Source organism: Macrobrachium nipponense, chromosome 26 (genome assembly GCF_015104395.2).
Source record: "Macrobrachium nipponense isolate FS-2020 chromosome 26, ASM1510439v2, whole genome shotgun sequence".
NCBI classification, from domain to species: domain Eukaryota; kingdom Metazoa; phylum Arthropoda; class Malacostraca; order Decapoda; family Palaemonidae; genus Macrobrachium; species Macrobrachium nipponense.
In genome coordinates this window covers 8,347,870-8,362,869 of record NC_087215.1, presented here as the reverse complement: position 1 = coordinate 8,362,869, position 15,000 = coordinate 8,347,870, and positions in this window count along the sequence as shown.

The following is a 15,000-nucleotide window of genomic DNA, read 5'->3' as shown; positions in this document are numbered from 1 at the left end:
AACGACTCATTAAGGGAGATCTTGGACGCCAGAGGCCGATCATGTTTCGCCAATTAACTAAAGAGATCCAACCTAAAGCGACCTGACCTGATTGCTTTACTTTGTAGTGCTGGAATTAGATGCCGCCCCCTCCCCCCCCTTCCCCCCCCCCCCCCCCCCCCCCCTCTCTCTCTCTCTCTCTCTCTCTTTCAACAAAACCTCAAGATTGTCATCTAAGACCAACGTAATAAGCCTCAGCATATTCTATTCGTTACACCTGATGAATTAAAGCGTTAATTTTAAAAAAGGTGTCTCGTTTCAAGTGCTAATCTTGGATGTACAATTGAACACTATGATGAAAAATAAAACAGCATGGCGGTGTTTTATCACAGAGGTCAGTAATTTGTAAATACGATTTCCTCATCAAAGTCTTGCAAGCATTTTTATCAGTTTTTATTTCCTTGCAATCATTCATTAGTAAGCACTCTTATCATCATTCATTTCAAAAGTATGCAACTTTTTGATTACTTATAAGACGGCAGCGTTTGTTAGTTTTATAAATACCCTTAGTTGATCACTCGAGAAATTCGGGAGAATTTCCTACCCAACGGACCTGATTCACGAAGCCGGGAATCGGATCGTAAATTTCTTGAGTGCAGTTTGAGAAATCACTAGAACGAAACGATCCGGATGTCGATACCAGGAGAGACTTCGAAATTGGCCACGCGCTCGTTTCATTGCTTTTGGTTTACGAGAGAGAGAGAGAGAGAGAGAGAGAGAGAGAGAGAGACCTTTAGCATCAGATAAGCAGGAAATTACCAGATATTTTTTCGTCCCAACCAGAGATAATATATATATATACCACCGGCTTCCAAAAGGCATTATTATGATATAGAGCAGGTCAGGTCAGGAGGACCTAAGAGAATCCAGGCTTCAAAGAGACGTGTAATAGGGAGGATTGTTATAGGGCGGTTAATTGTTCAGAATGGCGGGAGGAGGTTTGTGAACAGCGAGGCCGGATTTTTTAGGATTTTAAAATTCGGTCTGGATGGCATTGCTCTCGTGACCTGATTCCATGAAGTTAGTTTTCTTAGTTAAAAAGATAATTGACATATTTTCTTTACACACTTTTGCTGTTGTTATATAGCGCTGTTATGAATGCTAAAGCAAGGATATTAATCCATTATAACTAGAGTGAATGAAGATTTTAATTAAAGATTATTTGCTGTATAACAATTTTTCCATTTGAAATAATTCATGATTGAATTTCCAGTTCAAAATTATTTGAATTTCCAATTCAAATCATTCAAATAATTCCGAAGTCGATGGCCATAGTTATTGTGAACCTAGTCTAGAATTATTCCATATATTAATTTTCATTTCAATTTAGTTCACCTTATCTGAAGTCACTTTATCTCCATTTATCTCTTTTATTGTCACCCACTTCATCTCTCTCTCTCTCTCTCTCTCTCTCTCTCTCTCTCTCTCTCTCTCTCTCTCTCTCTGCCTTCCTCCTTTCCCCTTTGTCTCCTTATTTCTCCGTGGAAGATAAATTATTTCGTCTGGATCTCCATTGATATCATTCTCTGGGGATCTGTAGAACAAAGATATGTCTCATAAAATAAATAGTGCCTGTGGTGGCAACTGATGCTTATGGTTATACATACACACACACACATATATATATATATATATATATATATATATATATATATATATATATATAACATACATACATACATACATACATACATACATACATACAATGGATTTGTCACTGATTCACACGTGAGCTTTTTATATAAATTTCAAATATTACGCAAAAAGTACTCGTTAATATCGAATTCACTTTACCTCGGAATGGCTTATCCAAAAAAAAAAAATGAATTGTTTTATGGAAATGTGGATAAGTAAGTTCTATACGCATATACATATATATATATATATATATATATAATATATATATATATATATGTGTGCGGGATGTGTGTGTGTGGTGTGTGTGTGTGTGTGTGTGTGTGGTTTGGGTGCAATTGGAAATGTGTGAATATCGGCAATCCTGAAGGCATGGTTATCTTCAGCAGTATCCCTGTATTGTTCAGATTCACCTTTGGTATTTGCAAATCTGAGGAAAAGTTTAAAAATCCATGTTTAGTAATTTTAACCTTTTGTTCTGTAATGCAGTTTTGGGATCGCCGTAATTTAACGTTATTTTGCGTGTTGTTCTGGAGCCTGTAATGTGCTGTATAAATTCCTTTCCCATGATGTAGTTTGGAATTTTGTGGATGTTCGACCCTCATTATTTTTGGATTAAAAGTGCTTTTAAATCTCTCTCTCTCTCTCTCTCTCTCTCTCTCTCTCTCTCTCTCTCTATTTTAACGTTAAACCTTGAAACAGCAGCCAGGCGTTCATGTTAATTTAAAAAAAAAAAAATTTACACACAATTCATTGTTTTCTCTAATTAATGCATTGCTCCCTTAATACATGTAGCCATATCACCTGTTTTATAAATTATAACGGATTCCTGGTTTTGGAACTATTGCAGAAAATATCAGTTTTTAGCCACTGCAGTTTCATCCCATATTCCTCGATAAAGTTTTTGGGATTATTCTGTTTCATTTTTCGTTAAGAGTTAAAATGTTCACCTGAACACATTTATTTTTCTCTGTTGAATGGTTACTGATACACAGACTAAGACGTAATCTATTTATGAGTTGAAAATTTCGGATTGTATTACTTGTAACTGAAGTTTGTCTACTTTTGTGATGACGCGATGTCAGGAATTTGAAAGGGTCTGCAGGCTCATGAATTGCATTTTGCTCTTAAACGAAATTTTTTATTCTTACGTCTCTCTTGGGACATGAAGGGTTTTTTGTTCAAGAAATAAAAATCTGAAAGCCATTATTCCTTATGTATTTAAAGTCATATACAGTCTGGAGTCAGGAAGGATATAAAGTGAATTTAACAAATGGATGAACAGTTCAGTGTAAAATGTTTATCGGATTGTATGCAGTTCTTCTAAGTTAATACTTTATAAATTCTACAGTAACCTCCATAAAGAAGTAAGGAAATGTGTACGATTCCCAAATAGCTGATACTCAGAATGTATTTCGTCAAACAACGATGCATTACTTTCCTTCTTCATGTCTGTACCTAATCCCACGCGTCATTGAGTGTCGTCCAAGGCTTCTTTCTGTCTCTCCCAAGATGGCTCCCACCGAAGAAAGTTATCATTCTGCATTATTTTTCCTTCGTTGCCTCACCTAATTATGTCTCTGGTGCTTTGCCAAGAGAGCGAAAGAGAGAGATGTACGAACCCGCTGCCAAGTTGGCTCTTGCAGGAAAAGAATATCATTGCTTTGTGGAGGAACCCAAGTTTCTGTGGTCGCTATTTCAGTTTTGCATTTTATTAACCGACAATCACAAAAAAGACGGGTGCCAGGGGGAGTGTTTTTTCAGTTGGGGGGGGGGGGGAAGGCTGGTCATTTAGGTGGTCTTAAATAAGGTCATAACGTTGGTATGTGTCTCGCTATGCGGCAGATAACGAACAGTATGGCTGTTGTAACTGAGAAGTTCCAGAAGTCCTTCCTTTGGTATTTGAGAATCTGAATAGGTAAAAATCACTGAGGTGTATTTGTATAGAAACCGTTACCGTTGGATAATGGAAAGGTATATGTGATACACTAATAAGAGAGAGAGAGAGAGAGAGAGGAGAGAGAGAGAGAGAGAGAGAGAGAGAACATTATCAGAGAGAGACAGATAATGCAGTCAGAAAAGGACTTACAATTGAAGGTGAAAACAGATTGCAATACGGAAGCCATATAACCATTTTTAACTTAAATTTAATGTTTACCCCCCAAAGTTAAATTTTCTTGGAACCAAAATTAGGGGGGTTCCCCCCCCCCCTCCATTTCAACTTTTCAATTATCGTTTCCTTTGAATCGAATCTAAGAGAGAGAGAGAGAGAGAGAGAGAGAGAGAGAGAGAGAGAGAGAGAGAGAGAGAGCGTTGGCTTAGCCTAAAAGGATTATACAAATGAAGGCCAAATAGGTTGCTCTTTCATATGGAAGCCATTTCACGACCTGAGTCCCAATCACTTCATTTCTCTCTCGGATTGAATTGTCTTCATTTCTCTTATCGACGAAAATCAGCGGATAATCTTGATCTGATTTTCCTTCTTGTGCATCATTTTATGATGGCCCCATTAAAGCCCTCTGTCGTCGGCAATGTGAAAGGCAGTTGGTTCACCTTATTGTATAGTTTTTTTCTTTTTTTTTAAGTCTCTCTGTTTCGTCTAATTATATCTCCGGTCCTTTGCCAAAGAGATGTCTTGGAGGAAGGTAATAGGGGTTTCGAAGCAACCAGAGGGGCCATAGTTTTGGAGTTATTATCTTTTTACTGCTGTTACTGATTTAGTGAATTAACTTTGTTACTGGGGATGTTGAGATGTAGTGGGGAGGGTATTGATGATGTTACTGGGATGTAGATTTACTGGGGATGTGGAAGATCTCACTTGGGATGTTGGAGATGTTAGTGGGGATGTTGATGATGTTACTGGGATGTAGATTTTACTGGGGATGTTGGAGATGTTAGTGGGGATGTTGGAGAGGTTACTGGGAAGGGCTTTGAATGAGATCAACCTGAATTTAGTCAGAAAAATGTTGAAGGCCGATGTTCATCTCCGACAGCCAGAGTGGCTTCTCTTCTTATTTTTCCCCCATTCAGTAAACAGATGTTACTCGCTGTTTCAGTCATTATTATTATTATCATGAATGTAAATAATTTTTAATGTTTAATATTTCAAAGGCACTGCTTCTCTCTTAGAAAAAGACAGTGATGGAAGTGAATGCAGAACTTACTATGTCATACCAAAGTGTGTCTGCTGAAGAGAGAGAGAGAGAGAGAGAGAGAGAGAGAGAGAGAGAGAGAGAGAGAGAGAGATAGGGATCTTGATCTGTGAGATATGGTTTATAACTGAATGAAGAGAGAGAGAGAGAGAGAGAGAGAGAGAGAGAATATTGTATACACAGGCAAAGATTGATTTACTGGAGATTTGAAAAGTGGAAAACAGGCCGCTCGTCGTTCATATGCAAATCAATCAGATAACTGGACCGTTTCTCTGAAAATCTGCAGGACTGGATTCCAGTCCTCTTTATCTCATTCCAATAATCGTTTCTTCAACTCCGGTGCTGGATGAAGTGAGCCAGGCTGGAAAACCTTGTTCATTTTTGTTCAGTTCATCTGTTATATTTGGTGATGTGAGCGACTCCATCCCACCGATTATGTGCCCACACCCCACCTGGTAAACTTTATTTCCCTCCTCGGATTCCAGCCAAGTATCAGGATCAGTTGTGATTCTCTCGAGGAATTTCATTGTTCCAATTTGACTTTGCCTTTTTTATGTTGCTTGTGGAGTTTCCGGTATCATTAGTTATAGCGTTGTTGTTGTTGTTGTTGTTATAATAGTCATTAATTAGTTTGAGACTTCGTCGCATTCCAAAAGGTTTAAATTCGGCTTAACAAATTTAATCTTTTAGCACGAAAAATTTTTTCCCCAAGTTTTTTTTTAATCGGAGTGAGTGAATAATGTATTTGCGGATATATGATTTGTTTTAATCTTTCCTATTTCTGCCAAAAGTCTTCTTCGTGTGTTACATTTTTTTAGCTACGTTGAATTCTGTCATAGTGAAATTATTCTGACCGGTATTGAAATGGAAATATTTTTTGCGTTGATAGCAGTATATTTCACGAGTTCTCATCGCATTAAAACCAGTAGCTATAACTGGTTTTAATGCGATGAAGTACTAAATTACCCTCTATTGTCACTTTCACACACCGGACAACACTTTAAATCTTTGCTAAAAGTACCCAAAAAACTAGAATGTTTTTGGGGCTTGGTTCCTCCTGCGCATTCGATCTATTTCTGTAATACTTTTGAATTTCGAAGAATTCTCTCTCTCTCTCTCTCTCTCTCTCTCTCTCTCTCTCTCTCTCTCTCTCTCTCTCTCTCTCTCTCTCTCTCTCTCCAAAAGGTCCTGGGTCTTCTACATACTTATTTCCCTGTAAAAGAAAAGTATTATTGCGATTTTCAAAACATCCAAAACGTGGCCTAATTTTTAGTACTGACATTAAACCATGAAATCGGGTGTCCATGTTTGATGATAAATATACTGAAACAAATCCTTATCACCAGAAAAGGGGGTAATTTATAATGCTTCCAATCATATGCCTTTTTTATACCTTCACAAGGCGCACTTATCAGAGCTTTAGGAACCTTAAACACACAGCCTATTGAAAAACAGAACGTTGCAAGAGGACAAATCCAGAAGGCAGACGAAAAATCTGCATAATTCCTCCTTTGAATTATCCCTTTCAGAGGCGATTTCCGTCGTTCGTCAAGTTCTTCATTCTGGTGAAGATTTCTTTGCTGTGGAGACAGGAAACTTGACAGTTCAGTTCACTTATTATCCTTCTCTTTGGTTCTTCCATCGGTCGGTCTCTCTGTTCGGTCTTGTTCCTGGTTTTGTGGGTTTCAAGACTACTGATTAAGTCTGTCAAGGGAAGAAATGGATAATTTCACAGTTTATGGTCACTATAGTTTTTTCACCTCTCTCTCTCTCTCTCTCTCTCTCTCTCTCTCTCTCTCTCTCTCTCTCTCTCTCCGCTATAAAGCTCTCTTTTCTCAGAAGAGCTATCTCGGAAAATAAAGAATGATTTGGGTCACAAATCGTTTTCCGTCCTTCCGGTGTCACAGATCCTAATGAAACCAACTACGAGAATATATTTTAGGTTTCTCGCAGTTTCCATAATTTTCACCCTCTACCTCTCTTTCACTCTTTCTTTCTGTTACTACTTTGGCTTGTTAAGGAGAGAGAGAGAGAGAGGAGAGAGAGAGAGAGACGAGACGAGAGACGAGAGAGAGAGATGAGAGAGAGATAACTGCAAACTCTCGAAATTCACCTTCCTTTGGCCGACAGGTGACATTAAGAGTTGACAGAACCGACGAGCAGATCGGACAGACGATCGCGAAGGACTAAAGAATGGGTGCGAAGACAGCCAGGAGACTTCCTGCAAGTACAGTTGGGAAGTCCTTCTCGTCCAGTCCTGCGAAATGTGAGAAGGAGGGAAACGAACTTTGAAAGAGAGAGAGAGGAGAGAGAGAGAGAGAGAGAGAGAGAGAGAGTGGCCGTCCAATCGTCGAGACGTTATTTACAGCCAATCATTTTCCATTCCTAAAGGTCCTCCTTTTGGCTAGTCCCTGGCCATTCCCGATTCCAATTTCAGCCATAGTTCAGGAGAATCGTCCGAAGCAGAGATTCATTTTTTTTTTCTTCTTCTTTTCAAATTTGTTGGAAATCATGAGTTGCCTTTCCAGATAGGGCCTTCGTTGGCTAATGACTGGAGATATGTATGAGATTCATAGTCAGGTGCTCGCCAAGCGTCTTAGCTAGTTATTCTTTGCGTGTGATCATGGAAAGGCTGTTGTTTTCTTGTCACGTATAATTAGCCAAATTTCTCCTCAGACTCTCTCTCGTCTTTGCCTTCTTGAAGAGTCAGAAGGAAGGCCTTTGGGAGAGCTACTTCCAGAGATGAGGGCCTTCAACAGAAGGTGTGAATAACATAGAAGCTTCAAGGATCTTTTCTCTGTAACGCTCATTGGGAGAGGGAAGAGCTGTTTTGGTATGTCGATCAGACGACCTGGAAACCAACTATTGAGGGTCAAGCAACAAATTGTGATAGTTTGAAGTTTTAATCAATATATTTTCTTGGTTGATTTGTTGCATTGGATGAAAATTTCGTGCATTTTCGAAAATATATAATACCGGGAGTTTTATTCCACATCATTTGATCCCTGAATAGGATCTGAAATCAGTAAAAATACTTCTGCATGAAATAAAAGGTAATGATTTCCGATTTCCCGTAGGTGGTCGTAGACTTGTGGGAAAATAGGTAATTGATTTTAGCCACCAAAACAAAACAATTATCGCTCGACAAGGAGAAATTGTATGGAAAAAGTCACAAAGAAACTTTATTCACCAACAAAACAATAACTTCTAATAACTTTACAAATGCAAGTTTTTTTTCTTTTTAAGAAACTCGATTTGTGTCAGAAATAGCATTCGCGTGACAAACGGGGAGAAGAGCCGATTGTGTGTGAATAAAATGACGCTAATGAGGCGTCAGGAAAAAAGAAAAGAAAAAAAAAAAGACTAAAACCAAAGCTGCTGTGTTGAAATGGGATGTTACCCTTTGTAAATCCTCACTGATAATAATCAACTCACAACAAGGCCCCTCTCGTTTTCGGGGAAGCAGGGCTGTGATATAATGCAGTGGTGGATTGAAACATGAACGCCTGAATGTGAAGTTCAATCATATGCATATTGCATGGAGGAATTGCATGAATTTAGGAAAGAGATAGGCATATTGCAAGAGTCGGTAAAGCAAATACACACACACACACACACACACTATATATATATATATATATATATATATATATATATATATATATATATATATATATATATATATATATCGGTTGTAGTCCACAGGGGAAAAGAAAAGCTGAAATTCCTTTTAGCTCAACAGTTTTGTGGACTACAACCTCTTATATCTATCTTTGGGCAAAAGGAAGACTAAAGCCTCACATATATATATAATAATAATATATATATTATAGACTTCTATATTATATATATATATATATATCGCATATGTATATATGCATATAAAATTGCTTTTCCTAACATCGCAATACGGTTCATCTGTTTTGCAATCGACGCAATGCCTTCCTGAAAAATGGACATGAGTCTCCTCTACAGCATCAGAGGCGTAATGCTTAAATATCACTTATACGACACCATTTCTTTCCAGTGCTGCTTCGCCCGAACGAGAGCAGCCTCGTCGCTGTGAAACTGTGTGATTATATTAGTGAGGATTACGAATGGTAAGCTGCAGTTTCAACACTGTAGCTTTGTTTTCATTTTTTATTGTCTCATTAGCATTACATTCATGCAGGGTTGACACTTTTCTCCTCTGTCGCTGGAATGATAATGAGATGACGCCTTGCAAAACCGTAGTTTGTCTGGGCGCATTGCTGACACAAACTGCATTTCAGGAAAAGGAATTTTTTCCTTGCATTTGTAAAGTCGTCAGGAGTCTGGGTCATTTGATGTGGATGAAATTTGTTACTATTGAACTAATTCTCCTCATTCTTTAGATGCCTTTTTATCTTTCTTTTTTTTGTGATAAATTATCTCTCCTTCCTGTATTTTCCATTACCTTCTGTTACTGCTGTCTAATATGAAGCACCAATATTCTTGGGAACTTTTGAAAATTTCCAGTCAAGTGGCTCCGCTTTGATGGGCTTCGTTTCATATGGATAGGGTTCATTTTCTGAATAATAATAATAATAATAATAATAATTAATAATAATAATAATAATTCCATTCAATATTTTATTTTGAGGCAACAATGTTGAGTGTGTCGTTCTACCCGTAGACTGTTCGATGGAGCTGTATTTCACAATGACTTCTGATATTATGACTTAATTTTTCAAATGCATTTTTTAACACCGTTAGGTCTTATCATTTATTTTCCAATGAATCATTTATACCGGATATACAGCCCACTTGCATAAAACAAATGATGACATGACATTTCGACTGATATATTACGCTTTAGCAATCAATCTAATATTGGTTGAGGCTGTGGGTGGCTATAAACAAAACTCATTGGATGGTTGTTTATTATCAAAAGTTATCACACTGACCGTATAAATAAACAACAAATTATATAACTGCTTAGTATTTCGATAAACATGTTTGACTTCAGTGATGAATTCATCGTTGGTTGCTTGGGAATGCCGTAAACAAAGATGAAAGAACACACTAGTTTATTGACGAAAAGTTACTTCTCATATTGACTGTGATGCATTGCGAGGTACCAAATTATATATTTCGTAATGTATTTACTGGATTAATGACATCCTCCACTGTGGTTTGGGGATATATATCAAAAAAGCAAAGATCAGATGATAATTTATTTATGTATTATTTATTCATTTTTTTTATTTTTTTTTTATTATTATATTTGTACCCATGTTACATTTTGTAATACATCAATATACGTTGGTACATCGATAACAAAGAAGATCGTAAAAACAAATCTTAAAATGGAGAAACGACTAAATCGAACGAGTGAAAGACAGAGACGAAGCAATAAAAAAGAATCATCTGGAAATTCACTGAGAATTTGGCTGCGTTTTTTCTGGGAATCTTTACAACCAACACAAACAGGAATAAAAGAGAGTCTTGTAACTTTTCTTTTTCCCTGCTCGCTGGCCTGTGTAGTTGTTCTGTACTTTATATTTCAGTTGGCCTTAAAAGTTCGTGAGAGAGAGAGAGAGACGAGAGAGAGAGAGGAGAGAGAGAGAGAGAGAGAGATGAGAGAGAGAGAGAGAGAGGTTTGAATAATATTTGCTTGCATTTAACTGTCTCGTATCGAGTAAGTTGGTCATTCTATAAGTATATCAACATTTCTCTTTGGAGACCAACCAAAGATATTTTTAGAAAAATTCAGTGTGATGTCACGGGCAGGTCAACAATTGTAGCGCTGTCTTATAAAATAACGTCAAATTTAATGTATTTACTCCTAGAAAATAATTACATTTGACGTTATTGTATTAGAAAGCACTGTGTGGTGGGCTGGTCTTGATAATGCAAAACTGGACACTCACACCGATAATTAGAAATATTGAAAAAGTATAGCTCTCTGACCTTGAACTCCATCCACACCAGGGAAAATATTGAAATGCTCCAGGTCACTCACAATATCAAATCCCTGAACACCGATCGGAGTGGAGCAGAAAAATATGATTGAATTCATGCAGGGCAGGTGGTGCTCGTTAGGCCCACGGGAAAATTATCGCTCATTTCTATGATTAAACTCCAGTGAATTATAAAATAATTTGTCACGAGTTAAATGTGAAATGATTTTATTTTTAGCGTTTCATTGTAGGAGAAACAATTTATAGACGAGTGGAATACTTTTACAACGCCTGTTATAATTTCGTTTCTGTAGTGGCACTCCTCTGTCCTTGAGATTCGGAAACCCAAGGACATCAGAATCTCGAGAGAAAGCGAATGGAGAAAGCATGAGAAAACCCTACCTTACAATCCACTCTCGGCGTCTCCCATTCATGGTTCATTTCCGCTGTCTCACATTCGAAGTGTGGTGGGACTGAGGAGGAGGGGCGGGGTTGGGGGGGAGACGCCCCAGTTGAACTGCAGGAACTGCTGCTGCTTTCTGCACTAATAAGGTCTTGGTGCTTTCCGTCCATATGTTCAGTTTGTCCGTCAGTTCTTAATGCTTTGTTAAGGAAGGGAATGCATATAACAGACAACTTTCTCTCTCTCTCTCTCTTCTCTCTCTCTCCTCTCTCTCTCTCTACTCTCTCTCTCATCTCTCTCTCTCTCTCAAAATCCAAAGGGAAGGTAAACATGATAAGACCATGATGGTCACCCCCCTTCCTTCCCCTTTTTTTCTCCCTTTGGTGCCCCCCCCCTTAAGGGACCAACACAACGTTTCACTGGTTCTCACTGAATCGTAAAAGATCTCCCTCTGCAGAAGACTTCCACAACATCCGCCTCTATTGCTCACATTCCTGAGCCTTTTGGGTCTGAAGGAGCCTCCTTTCTAACACCTCTTTCACTCCATCTTTCTTCGTGCTTTCTTTTCTCCTTCCCCCTGACACTTTTGAATTTTCTATTCTTGTCAATAGCTCTACGTTTATACTCATTCTTTCCAAGTGACCAGAACATCACAAGACACAAACGATCTCCTCTTCCGCCTAAGATAGCCGTTTAACCTCATCTCTTACATATGTCTCATTTCTCCCTCATCGAATATTATTTTTTTTTTTTATTTTTGCGGCGTATACTAGGAAAAGAAATTATTGCCAACTGTTCAAACTGATTATTTTTTATTGCATTCAACTTTAACATATTACTTCCATACAGGAGGGATGGCCCAACAATCCCTTCATGCATTATCATCCTGCCTTCCATTCATACTCCCAGAATGGGTTGGTGTTTGTTTGTCTCTGTGTGCACGAAGCGCGTGTGTGTATATCATACCCAAAGGAATGATCTTCCTGATTTACATAACTTTTGTCATTATTACCATCGATCTGTTCCAAGTGACAACGAAGGAAAGAGATCTCACTGTGACTCGGGTCAATCGAACCAACGCCATTATTTCTCAGCTCCGGACCATTTGCCCCTCCCCCCAATTGTTGAGTGATCGAACTCTGTCTCCCTGGATGCCGGTAGGGGACGCCTTCTCAGTGTGAGGGGTTTCCTCTCTCATTTTATGTAAGGGGTTCGGTTATCAAAGGGTTGGATGGTATGTTGAGCTGGATGCAAAAGATGAGGGTTTAAGTAAATCTTTTTAGTATATATACATATATATACACATATATGTATGTATATATACTATATATATATATATATATATATATATATTTATATATATATGTGTGTGTGTGTGTGTGTGTGTATACATATACATGATGCTTACAATAATCTAAAAACCTCAAAATAGACTCTTATGCGTAATCTTGGGAGAGAGAGAAGGAGGGGGGAGGGGATTTGGGGGGGGGGATTTAGCTTCATTAATTCGAACTGGAATCGGAGATGATATTTTATTTACCGGATATTCCTCCAAATGGGAAATGGCCCACCGATTCCCAATTCCCGCCCCCCCCCCCCCCCCTCCTTCCCCCATCTCTTTCTGGGTTCCCGATTGTGGCACTGAGGGTCATTTAATGCCTCAGCGGTGAGAATGTCGACCGGAATTTTGTGTCTATTTGTCTCTATAATTCTTGAATGCCACATATATAATTTTATTTATTTATTTTTTTTTTTACTCCTATGGATCTTTGTGGTGATTTTAAAATTTTAAATATCTGGATGTAAAGACATGTGCTTTACAGTATCATAAATGTTTGACGTTGCCATTCTTGAATTCGAAAAACATCATCTTTTGAGCGGTTAAATATTGAGGTGCAAATATTTTTACTTTTTAGATAATTTTCTCTTCATGTCCGACCGCATGAGGAATATTTTGTGTACTACATCCGTTGTTATAACTTTGAATGCGGCATATTTTTACTTTATTTCATCTTTTTTGATGTGATACAAACATGTTTGATGCAAATGTTTTTACTATTTATTGGGTATTTAGACTTTTACTCTCCTTCCACGTCTGCATATAGGTGAGAATTTTATGCAGAATTCATAAACGTACTTTTTGAAACAACACAATGCTGGGAAATAGCAGCAGCCTCATTTCCATTTTTCCTTGTTTAAATGATTTAGCTGAAACTTTTTCGTGTTGGCCATATCTGATTGTTTGAAGGGAAAGTGTGATGTTTCAGGACTGCAGTGTTTTTTTTGTTTTTTTTTTTTTTTTTTTTTTGTTTTTTTTTTTTTAGGCCCAGTTGAAAAATATTCATGCCAGGTTTACACTTTCTCTCTGCCTTGGGAAATAATAATGAGAGATGTACTGCCCTGTTCATAATTAATCCCACCTCATTTCTGAAACAAAAAATATATTTGGTCCAGAGAGCAACGTCACCAAAATCATTTTTGTAATTTCACGCTCACGTTATTACGAAACTACAATCATTCTCATTGCACATAAAAAAGGACTGAATCGTCATCTTCAATTATTATGGGCTGCTTATTGTGAGGAAACTATAATTCATGATTATCGACTCTCCTTATTCTTTTTGTATTCATTTTCTTTAAGTCACGGTCAATAGAGAGGTCATCAATTAGGATTTTGTTGACTATCGTTATTGAAACTCGACCAATATATATATACTATAATATATATAATATATATATATAATGTATATATATATATATATATATATATATATATATATATATAATGTTTTTATACTATATATATATATATATTGTAGACCATTGCCAAAGCAAATATGAATAATTGTGTTGGAGAAGCAGACAAACAGACAATCAAATCTATTTTTCGTTTTTTTCAACTTAAAATGGTTTTTATCCCCGAAAAAACAAAAAGTATCTCTTAATATGGATAGTCTGCATCTTAACGCCCGTAAGTGAGGCGTAGGGAGAAGAGGCCTCATGTAGACCTCTGGATTCCACCAAAAAACAAGAGACAGTGAGGGTCTTATAATATACTGTTAGTTTTTTGATAAAGCAGTTATCAGAGTCGGCACTATTTTGAATAGCATTTATTGTTTCACCGTAACCATCAAAACTGCATTACTTATACACGAGAATCGTTTCTGTGTATAACTGCATAAGAACCAGTGAGAGAGAGAGAGAGAGAGAGAGAGAGAGAGAGAGAGAGAGAGAGAGAGAGAGAGAGAGAGAGATCCTGTTATTCGGGTAATCCGTTGAAACCGAGTAATGCCTGGAATTTCAAATCTTTATTCCCAGGTTTTTGAATTTGCTCTGATGGAAAGAGAAATTTAATGCAGTCATCATGATTTTACTTCTTATTATTTATTTGTTTATTTATTTAAAACCTTTCCTTTGTGTAAGTTTGCATGGGACTTTTGAGGGACCTAATATTAATTTTTGTAGGTTACTTTTATATTATTATTTTAGGGATAAAGCACTCTATATACGAAAAGCTCAGAACGGAAAAGAAAAAACGTCCAGAAGACCCCAAACCTCCGCCAAGGTGGCCACACCTCCTCAAAGGTTACATTCCCATCTCTCTCAAGATGTAACCCTTCGTTTCTGTCGTCGTGAGGTCCATCGTTCGAATGTTTCTTTTTTTTTTTTTTTTTTTTCTGGTGAATACCCTCCTGCCTTTCTAAGGCGGTGTCACCCAGCACACCAAACCTTAGACTACGTATCCAATTGCTGACTGATTGATTCTTATCAACTCCCGTCACAAATCAGTTCAAACCGACGACATCAGTGAAGGTACCTTAGTTTTTGCTTGCGCCTGACGTTGTAACGA